The 17269-nt window shown below is 39.3% G+C and overlaps 1 protein-coding gene across 5 annotated transcripts in view; it reads left to right on the plus strand.

Annotated features, from left to right (window-relative positions):
* The window catches only part of SLC16A7 (solute carrier family 16 member 7), a 195865-nt gene that overhangs the window by 63869 nt on the left and 114727 nt on the right, over nt 1-17269 (plus strand). For 3 of the 5 annotated variants that reach the window (XM_027542402.1, XM_027542403.1, XM_027542404.1), the window contains exon 2: nt 1105-1202. The exons of the other annotated variants lie outside the window; for them this stretch is intronic. The gene's annotated coding sequence lies outside the window, so the exon portion shown is untranslated. The remainder of the gene's footprint in view (nt 1-1104; nt 1203-17269) is intronic. 5 annotated transcript variants of the gene reach the window in all.

Genomic DNA, 17269 nt, shown 5'->3' on the forward strand with positions numbered 1-17269 from the left:
ATATAATAAAAGAACATACATGAATTGATGGTAAAATTTTGATGGTCTTTTACAAAATTTTCTGATTTATTGTTAGAGCTCAGAAATCTTATTGAAATTCTTCTTCAGTTTTTAAATGAATAAATTTAATGTAAATAGATTCTTAATGTATTTATGTAAAAATTTCAAGTTATTGCTTTATAAACATACACATACACACACACTTTTTCATTATCCTACCAAAAGTGGAAAGAAAAGTCTCAAAAAGTTAAAGACAAGCTATTTTTAGTTTTGAAGTCCGAAATATACTTGACTGAGGTGAATCTCTTTGATGTTTTTGCAGGAAAATGTAAAGGCAGGCACATATAAAGGCAGGCATGGTAGTTATAACAAGTTAGTGGTGATGTGAAGTAATTTAACGAGAAAACGTGTCCCTGTCTAAAAATGGGCTTGAAATAAAGCCTTGGAGATTTAGAAAAGGCAAACAGTAATTTCACCCTGGACAACGGAAAGCTACATGCTATCCAGTCTTTCAGAGATAGAGTTGGATATTTTTTTCATTTTTCTTTTTATCATGCATCTCAATATTTAAGTGATTATATTCAAAAGCAGACACATTACTTTGCCAACAAAGGTCTGTCTAGTCAAGGCTATGGTTTTTCCTGTGGTCATGTATGGATGTGAGAGTTGGACTGTGAAGAAGGCTGAGCACTGAAGAATTGATGCTTTTGAACTGTGGTGTTGGAGAAGACTCTCGAGAGTCCCTTGGACTGCAAGGAGATCCAACCAGTCCATTCTGAAGGAGATCAGCCCTGGGATTTCTTTGGAGGGAATGATGCTGAAGCTGAAACTCCAATACTTTGGCCACCTCATGCGAAGAGTTGACTCATTGGAAAAGACTCTGATGCTGGGAGGGATTGGGGGCAGGAGGAGAAGGGGACGACAGAGGATGAGATGGCTGGATGGCATCACTGACTCGAAGGACATGAGTCTGAGTGAACTCCGGGAGTTTGTGATGGATAGGGAGGCCTGGTGTGCTGCGATTCATGGGGTCTCAGAGAGTCGGACATGACTGAGCGACTGAACTGAACTGAACTGATGCCATTCTCTGATTTTTTTTTTTAGCAGTTAATCTGAAGATGTGATGGTCACCTGGGCAACCTTAGACACGGGAATCTTGGGAACTAAAAGACTTTTGGACTCTGTGTTGATAGAGCTCCCTTGTGAGTACTCTCAATGTATAGTAACATTTTTTATGAGTCATTCTAAATCATGCTGCCTGTGGAAGTGGTGGATCTTAAAGAACCCGCCTGCCAATGCAGGAGATATAAGAGATGTGGGTTCAATCCATGGGTTGGGAAGATCCCCTGGTGGAGCGCACGGCAACCCACTCCAGTATTCTTGCCTGGAGAATCCCAAGGACAGAGGAGCCTAGCAGGCTACAGTGTATGGGGTCACAAAGAGTTGTACATGACTAAAGCTACTTAGGATGCATACTCAGTGTGAATGGGAATATTGGCTTGGCTGGTATTTACATCCTTTTCAAAAATAGAACAGATTTTAAAGTTGACACTTTAAATATTTAGTCTTTCTGTGACTCTATATTCTGTGTGATTTTAGTGAAGAGATTAAGCTTCAGTTTCTCTGTACATAAAATAGAGCTAAATATAAACCCTTCCTTCACTAAAAGGATATTATAAAAGTAGGAAATGATAAATTTCAATAATAATAACAATAGAATTATGTTTTGTTACTATTGCTAATATAAATGTTCATTTTAATATAAATGTAGAGGCTTTAAGTTTTTTATTTTTCTTATTGTCTTTGTCATTTGCACCCTTTAAAAAATAACTGTATCTTGAACAAAAATGATTATGTCAGGATTTCTCATTCATATTTTATTTGTATAAGGCTTTACTACTTGCAAAGATTTAATTTAATTTGACCCTTAGTGCAATCCTGGTGTAAAGCAGGTCAGTGATTAATTTCCTCACTGTGCAGATGAGAAAACTAATGCTCAACACTGTCAGTGTCTTGCTCAAAACTGCATAACTAGAAAGAGAAAGAATTTGAAGTCAGATATTCTTCTAACCAGTCCATATGCTTTTCAGAAACTATATTTAACTGGTGAAATTTCCTGTTTGCGTTTGGTTTGCTGCCTACTCTAATTGTAAGAGTATTGTGATGAATTTCAGTATTGACCATCTGGTGATGTCCATGTGTAGAATCATCTCTTGTGGTGTTGGAAGAGGGTGTTTGCTATGACCAGTGTGTTCTCTTGGAAAATCTCTGTTAGCCTTTGCCCTGCCTCATTTTATACTCTAAGGCCAAACTTGCCTGTTACTCCAGCTGTCTCTTGACTTCCTACTTTTGCATTCCAGTCCCCTGTGATGAAAAGAACATCTTTTTTTGGTGTTAGTTCTAGAACGTATTGTAGGTCTTCACAGAAACATTCAACTTCAGCTTCTTTAGCGTTAGTGGTTGGGGCATAGACTTGGATAATTGTGATATTGAATGGTTTGCCTTGAAAACAAATAGAGGTCATTCTGTCATTTTTGAGATTTAATCCAGGTTCAGCATTTCTAACTCTTTTTTTGACTATGATGGCTACTCCATTTCTTCTAAGGGTTTCTTTCCCACAATAGTAGATATAATGATCATCTGAACTAAATTTTCCCATTCCAGTCCATTTTAGTTCACTGATTCTTAAAATATCTGTGTTTACTCTTGCCATCTCCTGTTTGACCACTTCCAATTTGCCTTGATTCATGGACCTAACATTTCAGGTTCCTCTGCAATATTGTTCTTTACAGCATCGGGCTTTACTTCCATCACCAGTCACATCCACAACTGGGCATTCTCTTTGCTTTGGCTTCATCTCTTCATTCTTTCCAGACTTATTTCTCCACTCTTCTCCAGTAGCATATTGGGCACCTATCGACTTGGTGAGTTCATCTTTCAGTGTCCTATCTTTTTACCTTTTCATACTGTGTATGAGGTTCTCATGGAGAAGGTAATGGCAGCCCACTCCAGTATTTTTGCCTGGAGAATCCTGTGGACAGAGGAACCTGGTAGGCTGCTGTCCATGGGGTCACACAGAGTCAGACATGACTGAAGTGACTTAGCAGCAGCAGCAGCATGAGGCTCTCAAGGCAAGAATACTGAAGTGGTTTGCCATTCCCTTCTCCAGTGGACCACATTTTGTCAGAATACTCCACCATGACCCCTTAGTCTTGGCTGGCCCTACATGGTATGGCTCATAGTTTCAGTGATTTAGACAAGGCTGTGCTCCATGGTGATCAGCTTATTTAATAATCTGTGATTGTGGTTTTCATTCTGTAAGAGTCTTGTGGAAGCTTCCTGATGGGAGAGACTGACTGGGGGAGGAATCTGGGTCTTGCTCTGATGGGCAGGGCCATGCTCAGTAAATCTTGAATTCAATTTTCTGTTGATGGGTGGGGCTGTATTCCCTCCCTGTTGTTCGCCCTGAGTCCAAACTATGGTAGAGGTAGTGGCAGTAACGGTGACCTCCTTCAAAAGGACTTATGCCCGCACCATTGCATTCAGTGCCCCTGACCCCGCAGCAGGGCACTGTTGACCCCCGCCTCCACTGGGGACTCTTAGACGCTATTTAAACCCAGACATCCTGGAATGTGAAGTCAAGTGGGCCTTAAGAAGCATCACTACAAATAAAATTAGTGGAGGTGGTGGAATTCCTGTTGAGCTATTTCAAGTCCTAAAAGATGATGCTGTGAAAGTGCTGCACTCAATATACCAGCAAATTTGGAAAACTCAGCAGTGGCCACAAGACTGGAAAATGTCAGTTTTCATTCCAGTCCCAAAGAAAGGCAATGCCAAAGAATGTTCAAACTACTGCACAATTGCACTCATCTCATATGCAAGCAAAGTAATGCTCAAAATTCTCCAAACAAGGCCTCAACAGTATGTGAACTGAGAACTTTTAGATGTTCAAGCTGGATTTAGAAAAGACAGAGGAACCAGAGATCAAATTGCCAACATTCGTTGGATCATTGAAAAAGCAAGAGAGTTCCAGGAAAACATGTACTTCTGCTTTGTTGACTATGCCAAAGCCTTTGAGTGTGTGAATCACCAAAAACTGTGGAAAATTCTTAAAGAGAGGGGAATACCAGACCACCTGACCTGCCGCTTGAGAAATCTGTATGCAGGTCAAGAAGCAACAGTTAGAACTGGACATGGAACAACAGACTGGTTCCACATGGGGAAAGGAGTCACATGGGGAAAGGAGTATATCAAGGCTGTATGTTGTCACCCTGCTTATTTAACTTATATGCAGAGTATATCATGGGGAATGCCAGACTGCATGAAGCACAAGCTGGAATCAAGATTGCTGGGAGAAATATCAGTAACCTCAGATATGCAGATGACACCACCCTTATGGCAGAAAGTGAAGAGGAGCTAAAGAGCCTCTTGATGAAAGTGAAAGAAGAGAGTAAAAAAGTTGGCTTAAAACTCAACATTCAGAAAACTAAGATCATGGCATCCGGTCCCATCACTTCAGGGCAAATAGATGGGGAAACAATGGAAATAGTGACAGACTTTATTTTCTTGGGCTCCCAAATTACTGCAGATGGTGACTGCAGCCAGGAAATTAAAAGACACTTGCTCCTTGGGAGAAAAGCTATGATCAACCTAGACAGTGTATTAAAAAGCAGAGACATTACTTTACTGACAAACATCCATCTATGGTTTTTCCAGTAGTCATGTATGGATGTGAGAGTTGGACTGTGAAGAAAGCTGAGTGCCGAAGAATTGATGCTTTTGAACTGTAGTGTTGGAGAAGACTCTTGAGAGTCCCTTGAACTGCAAAGAGATCCAACCAGTCCATCTTAAAGGAAATCAGTCCTGAATGTTCATTGGAAGGACTGATGCTGAAACTGAACCTCCAATACTTTGGCCACCTGATGCGAAGAACTGACTCATTGGAAAAGACCCTGATGCTGGGAAAGATTGAGGGCAGGAGGAGAAGGTGACAACAGAGGATGAGATGTTTGACATGGCATCACTGACTCGATGGCCATAAGTTTAAGTAAGCTCTCAGAGTTGGTGATGGACAGCAAAACCTGGCATGCTGCAGTCCATGGCGTCACAAATAGTCAGAGATGACTGAGTGACTGAACTGAACTGAACTGTGATGAATTTACAAAATTGTTTCACCTGTTTATTAGAAACAGTTCCTAGAACAACTCTATGATTATATTCTGCTTTCAATCTAAATTTTATGAACACATCTTTGTATGTCCTGGTGGTAGGCAGAATAAGGGCAAAATGATGGCTCCCCACATCATAATCCCTTCACCCTAGGAATGTTTTGTTACAAGGCAGGGGAGAAGTAAGGCTGCCCTTTAGATGACCTTATGATTATCCCTAATAATCTACAGGTGTCCATTGTACTCACCAGGCATCTGATAAATGAAATAGCAGCACAAAAAAGATTCAGCCCAATGTTGGTGGTTTGAGGATGTAGGAATGTGGCCACAAGTCAAGAATTCGGGCGACTTTTAGGAACTAGAAAAGGCAAGGAAACAGATTCTTCCTTTGGCCTCCCACTGACACCTTGATTTTAGCCCAGGGAGATTTCTAACCACCAGAACTATGATAATAAATTTGGGTTATTATAAGCCACTAAGTTTCTGATGGCTTATCACAGCAGCTGTAGAAAACTAACACAGCCTGACACTGTGAGATTAGGCAATGAAGCTTGTGAGCAGAGTGGTTTATGCCATGGTGACATGAGGTCAGTCATGGTGTTGAGGTAGGTTTAATATGTCATATGATTCCTTTTGGCTACATGATTTCCTAGGGGAACTGACTTGTCCGTGCCTGTTCCTCTTTAGTTAGGAGCACAGGCTATGGATCCTGAGTATATGAGTTCAGATCCTGCCTCTGATTCTTCCTTCAGGCATACTTCATTTTATTTGAGCTTTACTTTATTCCCAATATTCCCAAATATCGTGTATTTTACAAATTGAAGCTTTGGGGGAAACCCTGCATGGAGCACCCTTTTTCCAACAGCATTTGCTCACTGTGATTCTGTGTCACGTATTCGTAATTCTCGCAATATTTCAAACCCTCCACCAGAGAAAACATTACAACTCACTAAAGGCTCAGATGATGATTTAGCATTTTTTAGCAATAAAGTATTTTTAAATTAAGGTGTGTACATTTTTTAGACATAGTGCTGCTATTGCACACTTAATAGACTATAGTATGGTGTAAGCTTAACTTTTGTGTGCACTGGTTATGTAACTTGCTTTATTTTGATACTTGCTTTATCGTGGTGGTTGGAACTGAACTGCAGTATCAACAGGGAATGCCTGTAATTATAAACTTCCAGAGCATGCAATTTTTCATCTGTGAAACAAAGACAGTAAAAGCATCTTCTTCATAGGGCTGTTGTGAGAACTAACTGTTAATTTACATTTTAAGTACTTAAAATGGTATTTGGCATATAGCAGGGGCTATATTCAGAGAAGGCAATGGCACCCCACTCCAGTACTCTTGCCTGGAAAATACCATGGATGGAGGAGCCTGGTGGGCTGCAGTCCATGGGGTCGCTAGGAGTCAGACACGACTGAGTGACTTCACTTTCACTTTTCACTTTCACTTTTCACTTTCATGCATTGGAGAAGGAAATGGCAACCCACTCCAGTATTCTTGCCTGGAGAATCCCACGGACAGGGGAGCCTGGTGGGCTGCCATCTATGGGGTCACACAGAGTCAGACACGACTGAAGCGACTTAGCAGCAGCAGCAGCAGCAGCAGCAGCAGCAGCAGCAGCAGCCGGGGCTATATTGGAGAAGGAAATGGCAACCCAATCCACTATTCTTGCCTGGGAAATCCCATGGATGGAAGAACCTGGTGGGCTACAGTCCATGTGGTCACAAAGGGTTGGACATGACTGAGCACACATGCAAATGCGGGGGCTATATATATATATATTAACTATTGCTATTATTATTACTTTTATTCCTTAAATACTATATTCTCTAGACTCATACTTTTTTTTTTTATCATTTATAGATAGAAGAGTGTCCAAAACCTCTGGAGGAATGCCTTTGGGGTAGAAGTATTTTTTTTGTTTGTTTGTTAGAGTGCTGGGACTGTTTTTAAACAACTTTACTGAGACATAATTCACATTGCATCCAATACACCCATTTAAAAGTACACAATCTGATGGCTTTTAGTACATTCACAGTTACGCAGCCATCACCATAATCAATTTTAGGACATTTTCATTCTCCAAAATGGTTCCCAACCCGACAGCTCTCATGTCCTGATTCCCCTACCCCTGAGCTGTAATCAACTGCTCATCTACTTTATCTCTTATATTTTCCTATCTGGATATTTCATATAAATATAATAATATAACACGTGGTCTTCTGTGACTAGATTATTTTGTTTAGTATTATGTTTTCAAGGTTCATTCATGTTGTAGCATGTTATAGTACTACATTCCTTTCTAGGGATGAATAATATATTCCGCTGTATGGTAGACTGCAATTTGCTTATCCATTCATCAATTGATGGATATTTGGATCATTTCCACTCTTTGCCTTTTATGAATCATGCTGCTATAAATATTTGAGTACAATTTCTGTGTGGACATGTTTTCATGTCTCTTGAGTGTATGCCTTGGAGTGGAATTGCTGGATCATATGATAATTCGATGTTTAACATTTGAGGAACTGTCACCTCTTCTTCAGAGCAGCTGCACCATGACCTGAATGGAAAGGAAGTCCAGAGGGAGGAGATATATGTATATGTATATGTATGGCTGATTCATTTTGCAGTATAGTAGAAACTAATGCAATGTCATAAAACAACTGTACACTGATAAAAATTAATTAAAAAAAATCACACTGAGATACCACTTCATACTTATTAGGACAGCTGTAATCAAAGTCAATAACAAATGATGGTGAGATTGTGGAGACAGACAGACCCTCGTACACTGCTAGGGATATTTTGATGCAACTAAATACCCTTGATTTCATAATTTTTTATTTAACATAATTTGAAAACTATATTTTCCTTTTTTTTATTGTGGTATAGTTGATTTAAACATAAGTTTAAGTGTACAAAATAATGATTCAAAAATTTTTAAATATACTCCACTTATAGTTGTTATAAAATAGATTAAAATTTTGTACCTTTATATAACTCTCCTCCTTGTCTGCTCTCATTATCATGAATATATTAATGGGGGCAAATTTTGTATCAGTTCAGTTCAGTTCAGTTGCTCAGTTGTGTCCAACTCTTTGCTACCCCAGGGACTGCAGCACACCAGGCTTCCCTGTCCATCACCAATTCCCGGAGTTTACTCTAACTCGTGGCCGTTGAATCAGTGATGCCATCCAACCATCTCATCCTCTGTCATCCCCTTCTCCTCCCACCTTCAATCTTTCTCAGCATCAGGGTCTTTTCAAATGAGTCAGTTTTTCGCATCAGGTGGCCACAGTATTGGAGTTTCAGCTTCAACAGTAGTCCTTCTAAAGAACATTCAGGACTGAGTTCCTTTAGGATGGATTGGTTGAATCTCCTTGCAGTCCAAGGGACTTTCAAGAGTCTTCTCCAACACCACAGTTCAAAAGCATCAATTCTTCGGTGCTCAGCTTTGTTTTTTTTTTTCTCTTTATTTTTATTATTTTTAATATAAATTTATTTATTTTAATGGGAAGCTAATTACTTTACAATATTGTATTGGTTTTGCCATACAGTGACATGAATCCACCACGGATGTACATGTGTTCCCCATCCTGAACAGTCCTCCCACCTCCCTCCCCATACCATCCCTCTGAGTCATCCCAGTGCACCAGCCCCAAGCAAGCTTTCTTTAAGTCCAACTCTCACATCCATACATGACTACTGGAAAAACCATAGCTTTGACTAGATGGATGTTTTTCAACAAAGTAATGTCTCTGCTTTGTAATATGCTGTCTAAGTTGATCATAGCTTTTTTCCCAAGTAACAAGTGTCTTTTAATTTCATGGCTGCAGTCACCATCTGCAGTAATTTCGCAGCCCAAGAAAATAAACTCTGTCACTGTTTCCATTGTTTCCCCATCTATTTGCCATGAAGTGATAGGATCAGATGTCATGATCTTAGTTTTCTGTTCGTTGAATTGTAGGCCAACTTTTACACTCTCTTCTTTCACTTTCATCAAGAGGCTCTTTAGTTCCTCTTTGCTGTCTGCTGTAAGGGTGGTATCATCTGCATATCTGAGGTTATTGATATTTCTCCTGGCAATCTTGATTCCAGCTTGGTGTTTCTCATGATGTAGTCTGCATATAAGTTAAATAAGCAGGGTAACAGTATACTGCCTTGACATACTCCTTTCCTGATTTGGAACCAATCTGTTGTTCTGTGTCCAGTTCTAACTGTTGCTTCCTGATCTGTATACAGATTTCTCAACAGGCAGATCAGGTGGTCTGGTATTCCCCTCTTTAAGAATTTCCCACAGTTTTTGGTGACTCACACAGTCAAAGGCTTTGGCATAGTCAATAAAGTAGAAGTACATGTTTTACCGGAACTCTCTTGCTTGTTCTATGATCCAGTGGGTGTTGGCAATCTGATCTCTGGTTCTTCCGTCTTTTCTAAATCCAGCTTTAACATCTGGAAGTTCATGGTTCAGGAATTGTTGAAGAAGGGCTTGGAGAATTTTGAGCATTACTTTGCTAGCGTGTGAGATGACTGCAATTGTGCAGTACTTTAAGCATTCTTTGGCGTTGCCTTTCTTTGGGATTGGAATGAAAACTGACATTTTCCTGTCTTGTGGCCACTGCTGAGTTTTCCAAATTTGCTGGTATATTGAGTGCAGCACTTTCACAGCACCATCTTTTAGGATTTGAAATAGCTCAACAGGAATTCCATCACCTCCACGAGGTTTGTTTGTAGTGATGCTTCCTAAGGCCCAGTCGACTTCACACTCCAGGATGTCTGGCTCTAGGTGAGTGATCATATCATCATGATTCTGTGCATCGTAAAGATCTTTTTTGTTTGGTTCTTCTGTGTATTTTTCCCACTTCTTAATATCTTTTGCTTCTGTTAGGTCCATAAAATTTCTGTCCTGTACTGAGCCCATCTTTGCATGAAATGTTCTTTTGATATCTCTAATTTTCTGGAAGAGATTTCTAGTCTTTCTCATCCTGTTGTTTTCTTCCATTTCTTTGCATTGATCACTGAGAAGAGCTTTCTAATCTCTCCTTGCTATTCTTTGGAACTCTGCATTCAAATGGGTATATATATTTCCTTTTCTCCTTGGCCTTTTGCTTCTCTTCTTTTCACAATTATTTGTAAGGCCTCCTCAGACAACCATTTTGCCTTTTTGCATTTCTTTTTCTTGGGGATCGTCTTGATCCGTCTCCTGTACAATGTCACGAACCTCTGTCCATAGTTCTTCTGGCACTCTGTCTATCAGATCTAATCCTTTGAATCTATTTGTCACTTCCACTGTATAATCATAAGGAATTTCATGTAAGTCATACCTGACTAATCTAGTGGTTTTCCCTAGATTCTTCAATTTATGTCTGAATTTGGCAATAAGGAGTTCATGATCTGAGCCACTGTCTGCTCCCAGTATTTTTTTTGCTGACTATATAGAGCTTCTCCATCTTTGGCTGCAAAGAATATAATCAATCTGATTTTGGTGTTGACCATCTGGTGATGTCCATGTGTAGAGTGTTCTCTTGTGTTGTTGGAAGAGGGTGTTTGCTATGAGCAGTGCGTTCTCTTGTCAAAACTCTATTAGCCTTTGTCCTGCTTCATTCTGTGCTCCAAGGCCAAATTTGCCTGTTACTCCAGGTATTTCTTGACTTCCTACTTTTGCATTCCTGTCCCCTATAATGAAACGAACATCTTTTTTGAGCGTTCTAGAAGGTTTTGTAAATCATCATAGAACAGTTCAACTTCAGCTTCTTCAGTATTACTGATCGGGGCATAGACTTGGATTACTGTGATATTGAATGGTTTGCCTTGGAAACGAACAGAGATCATTCTGTCATTTTTGAGATTGCATCCAAGTACTGCATTTCAGACTCTTTTGTTGATTATGATAGCTACTCCATTTCTTCTAAGGGATTCTTGCCCACAGTAGTAGATATCATGGTCATCTGAGTTAAATTTACCCATTGCATATCCTATAGCAATTCAGTTCCTTCAACTTGTTTGTCTTTCTGTTTTAGCTAATATTATCAGTCTCTTTTTTTGATGTCACTGTTTAAGCATGCCTATTTCTTGGTACCAGGAAAAGTATGCAACATCCTATAAAAAAGTGTCTTAGATTAAAAAAAAAACTACTTTGCAAGTGAGAAAACCTGGTTTGAATTTTCAAAGACATTCTATGAAGAGGGAAGCCTCTGAACTGGATGGTTAGAAACTGCTACTCTCTCACTTCCACATTCACTGTGTCTGGCAGTGATGTGGTACGTATTCCAAAGGCCTGGCAGGATCATATATTTGATTCACTTTTTAGATTTTGGCCACAATAACTATATTGTAAGGGACAATATATTAATTAATTTTGCTGACATATTTTGCTCACTTCCCAATATCAATGAATAACTTATGTCTTTTCAAGTCTTTTCTGGGACAGTGGGGAAGAAACAATGATCCCAAAATATTAAAGCTTCCAGGAGTCAGGCAGGGAGGCAGGATCTGTTTACTCTGTCTAGTGCCCTGCATACAGAGGCCAGGAGCAACATGCCATGATTCCTTATGTAGTTTCTTTTAATATTTTATTTTGTTCTATTTATTTGACTGTGCCAGGTCTTAGCTGTGACATGCTAGATCTTTAATTGCGGCATGCAGGATCTAGTTCCCTGACCAGGGATTGAACCCAGGGCCCCGCTTTGGGAGCAAGGAGTCTTAGCCACAGGACCACCAGGAAAGTCCCTCTTTTATAGTTTTTAATCACACATTGTTAGAACTATTGGAATAGTTTGTCTGTGCCTGTTTTCTGACTCCCTAGGTTTTCTCTAGCAATTGGATACTTACAAACTATATCATGGCCCTATTGAACATGTGGTTTAGAAACACACCAATATATGCTTTTAATTCGATGTTATTTCTATTTTCCTTCACATATACTTGGCATCTTTGTGGTGTCCTTTGGTCATTTTTTCCTACTTATATTTTACACCCTCACTTCTCTAACACTTTACTAATTGACATCTTATTTGCCTGGATGCAGTTAAAAAGTCACAGAAAGTTGGGAGGGGCTTTCCTCATGGCACTTAACCATGTGGAAGTACATACAGATCACTGTGTAGCCTCAGAAACATTTGAACACTGAATGTACAAAGGATACCATTCTTTTCTAACTTTGCTTTAACTTTAATTTGGGACTTGACAGAAGAGTACTCGAAAAAAGAAGAGAAACTTTTTCAATTAAAAAAGTTAACTGGAATGAGTTAGTGGAAGGTTTCAAAAAATTACATACCAAATATATATCTTCTATATCTCTGTATACCTTTTTACGTTGAAATCACATCAAGAGGTCAGTAGGGAGGTAAACTGAGCACACTCAACAATGTTTTCCCTATTATAATTAATCCCACACTTACTGTGTTCTCCTTTCTCTTACATAGACTGTGAATCCTGGGGGGTTGATGTCAATACTGAGAGCAAATAATAAGGCTTTTTCTTTCAGGCTAAATTGACTAGATACATATGCTTTTGGTGGTCTTTCTTTTTTTAAATTGGCCTATTGGAGAAGGCAATGGCAACCCACTCCAGTACTCTTGCCTGGAAAATCCCATAGATGGAGGAGCCTGGTAGGCTTCAGTCCATGGGGTCGCTAAGAGTCAGATATGACTGGGTGACTTTAATTTCACTTTTCACTTTCATGCATTGGAGGAGGAAATGGCAACCCACTCCAATGTTCTTGCCTGGAGAATGCCAGGGACGGTGGGGCCTGGTGGACTGCCATCTGGGGTCGCACAGAGTCGGACACAACAGCAGCAGCATAGTTGCTTTACAATATTGTGTTAGTTTCTGTTGTACAATAAAGTGAGTCAGCTATGTAGACTTGTGCTTAGTTGCTCAGTCTTGTCCAACTCTTTGTGACCCATAGGGATCTTCTTGACCCAAGGATCGAACCTGGATCTCCTGTACTGGCAGGTGGATACTTTATCTGCTAAGTCTTCAGGGAAGCCCAATCAGCTATATATATATATATATATATATATATATATCCCCTCCCTCTTGGACCTTCCTCTCTTCCCACTTCACCCATCTAGGTCAGCACAGAGCACTGAGCTGAGCTCTCTGTGCTATACAGTATGTTCCCACTAGCTATCTATTTTACACAGTCTCTTTAACCTAGGAAATTTTGAAAATTAATTATTTTGTCTTCCCCATTCAAGTTATATTCCAGAAATAATGAATTGTGGATTCCTGTTAAGAGTAAATCAGTTACCTTCGTTAATGCATCTATGAAAAATCTGATATTGGCAAAATTGATATTTGGCAAAACTAATACAATTATGTAAAGTTTAAAAATAAAATAAAATTAGAAAAAAAAATAAAATAAAATATATACTGATGGGAAAATGCACATATTATTTAAATATACCTATGAAATACTTCAGTTCAAAATTATTTTCAAAATATTATTATTAAAATGAAAAGAATGTATAATCATATATATTAGACTGTAAAATCTATATTGATTTAGCAATAACAAATAAAATAGCAATTTTTGAAAAAAAAATCTGAATAATAATGAGTACATTGGTTTCAGATATAGGGTACTATTTCTTAGTTATCAAATTCTGATCATCAGATCCTAACATTGGTTAACAGCTTTATGATGCTATGGCAGATGCCCTGAGCAGATAATTTTATGATTGTGGTTTTTATCTATTAAATATGTGAATATATGTAGAAATGAATTAAATCACACAAGATTCTGTAGTATATGACAACTCATAATACTTTATATTTTAGGTTTAATAGCTAAGCTTTGTTAACTGTATATGAATCTATTTTCCATCATAAGAGTGACTGTTTGAGAAAAGAGAATCTGTCTTACTTATCTTGACCTTCTTACTGTTCATAACATAATGAATTTTATATGCTAGCTACTCCCTAAATGTTGGTTAAATTGATTAATTAAAACAAGGGAAAATAGATTAGGCTAGTCCATTTGACTCATCTTTTTAATTCTTAAAGTTGATGCTAACTAAAGTATGTGGCTTGGATATGTGGTCAAATGGAGTTTCTAATTGAATTTTTCTCCAAAATTTAGACTCCCTTTGTAGGAGCACAACCTGCCCTAGTATATACATAGTATGGATCAGACTCGGCTTCCCTGGTAACTCAGCATTAAAGAATTCACCTGCCAATGCTGGAGACTTGGGTTTGATCCCTGTGTTGGGAAGATTCCCCTGGAGAAGGAAATGGAAACCCCACTCCAGTATTCTTGCCTGGGAAATCTCATAGATAGAGGATCCTGGCAGGCTGCAGTCCATGGGGTTGCAAAGAGTCAGACACGACTTAATGATAAAACAAGAACAAATGAACCAGGCCAGAACCCAGCTCCTCTGTAGGAAGGCACATATCTAAAAGAGAGCTCCAGAAATGTCTGTCCTAAGCTTGCTTAGTTTTCTTTTTTCAAATTCAGCAATCATATGTGAAATATACTGAAATATTATTTTACTAGCATTGTCTCTGTAAGGAAACGTGAAGCCAGTAGGTAGGTGAGAAGCCTGAGACTCAGAAAGGTCAGGTACTTTGTTCAAGGTCAGAAGTAGAAAGTAGGTCTGAACCTGAGCTTTCTAATACTAAATCAAATTTTTTTTTTTTTTTAAGAATCCTTTAGAATAGGGTGAAGAAGAACAGCAAGGAGTTGTTCTACACCATAGTAGGAAATAGCTGGTTCCCCAGCAGGGGGAAGCTGAGTAAGTAGACTGGGGCTCCTCACAGGGCCAGACAAAGGTGAAGACAGTCTGTATGCTCTGTCTGCTACTAAGTAGGATGTTAAGAGAGTCGAGTCCACACAGGGAAACCAGAGACAAAATAATTGAAGCCATAGGATTTTTATCAAGTCCTAGGACATGGTTATGACTCCTATAAACCTTGCTTTTGCCGTTATGTCTTTACATTCTTTTTTCAGTGCAGCCAATCTTTACTGGCAGGTGTTAAGAGTTAAAAATCCAGAGGGATGGGAAGGGAGGTGGGGCGTGGCTCTCCTTCCCTCCTTGAGGACTCTGTAACCAGGCCAGTAGAGTGGAACCACTTGACTACAACTACTTTGCACCCAGCACCCTGTAGAGAACAAATCCCAAGCATGAGGGCTCCTCCTGAAATGGGGGGAGGGAGCAGCACTCTGGCAGGGGCATGGACTGTGTCCCACCTCAGGCTGCTTGGTTCCTGCCTACCACACCCCTCCACAGCCTGGGGTAGGGGTATTAGGGGACTGAGCTAAACCTGTGCCTTTCCAAATCTAGGTGTCTGCTTCATACCTCTGCCTCATTACTTTTTTTCCTACCTCTACTGAGATGTACTTAGATGACATATGTTATCTAAGTTTAAGGTGTGCATGAATGCATACTAAGTCACTTCAGTCGTGTCTGACTCTTTGTGACCCTATGGACCATAGCCTACCAGGCTCCTCTGTCCACGGGATTTCCCAGGCAAGAATACTGGAGTGGGTTGCCATTTCCTTCTCCAGGGGTTCTTCCCAACTCAAGGATCACACCTGCATCTCTTATGTCTCTTGCATTGGCAGGTGGGTTCTTTACCACTAGCAGCACCCGGGTATTTGATACACACATGTATATTATGAAGCTATTGTTACAATAAAGTTAGTTAACATCACCTCACATAATTATCATTTTGTTGTAGTTATGGTGGGAACATTAACGCTGTACTCTTCCTAGCAACTTTCAAGTATACAATATGATATTCTTAACTATAGTCACTGTGCTGTACTGTAGATCCTCAGAACTTACTCAGCTTATAACTGAATCTTTGTACTCTCTGACCAACATCTCCCCATTTCCCCCACTCCTCAGCCCCCGGCACTGCCACTCTCTTCTCTATTAGTTCAGTTCCACATATAGGTGAGATCACACCATATTTGTCTTTCTCTATCTAAATTATTTAACTTTTAGCATAATGGCCTCAAGATCTATCCATGTTGTCACAAAAGGCAGAATTTTTGTCTTTTTTATGGCCAAATAATATTCCAGTTTATATATATACATTTGTGTGTGTGTGTGTGTGTGTGTGCACACATGCACATTTGCACCTGTGTGTGGCACATTTTCTTTATCCATTTGTTTGTGGTGGGCACTTAGGTTGTTTCTATATCTCAGTTAGTGTGACTGACACTGCAGTGATCTCAGGAATGCAAATATCTCTTCCAGATATTAGTTAACTCTTCTTTGGTTATATACCCAGAAGTAGAATTGCTGGATCATTACAGCAGCAGTTCTACTTTTAATTTTTTTGAGGAACCTCCATACAATTTTCCATAGGGCTGCAGCAATTTACAGTGCCATCAACAGAGTGCCACCAGGGCTCCCTTTTTTCCACATCCTCACCAGCATTTGTTATCTCTGGTCTTTTTGATAATAGCCACTATACTTCTAAAATTTATATTTCATGACATCAGCATTTGAAGATTTTATACTTTAATTTAAAGTAATTTAAAATGTTTCAAGGTTTTTGTTAATTTTTAATAAAGATAGAAATTCATTTTGAGGTGTAGAAGAATCTCATACTTGGTAAGATGTGACTGAGCCTAGATGTATTGTTGCCTTGAGCTCTATTTACTCACATCTCATAGTAATGTCTAATGCCTTTGTAGAATTTTTTAAAAAAACAAGAGAAATGATGGCTTCTATGTTACTAACAGCAGTGAAAAGTCCATTAAAACTAACATTAATATTAAAGCTCCAATGTTAATGTTATTGATTATAGTAGTAGATGGAAAATACAAATGATTGTATTATAACATGTGCTAAGTCACTTCAGTCGTGTCCATCTCTTTGTGACCCTGTGGACTGTAGCCTGCTAGGCTCCTATATCCATGGAATTCTCCAGACAGAAATACTGGAGTGGGTTGCCATGCCCTCCTCCAAGGGATCTTCCAGATGCAGGGATCAAACCCACATCTCTTTAGGTTCCTGCATTGGCAGGTGGGTTCTTTACCACTAGTGCCACCTGGGAAAGCCCATCTTGTGACATATCCCAAGGTATACTTGTTTGTGTGTGTCTGTGTGTCCACAGATGGCTGTGGGGTATG

This window comes from Bos indicus x Bos taurus, chromosome 5, assembly GCF_003369695.1.
Source record: "Bos indicus x Bos taurus breed Angus x Brahman F1 hybrid chromosome 5, Bos_hybrid_MaternalHap_v2.0, whole genome shotgun sequence".
Lineage (NCBI taxonomy): Eukaryota > Metazoa > Chordata > Mammalia > Artiodactyla > Bovidae > Bos > Bos indicus x Bos taurus.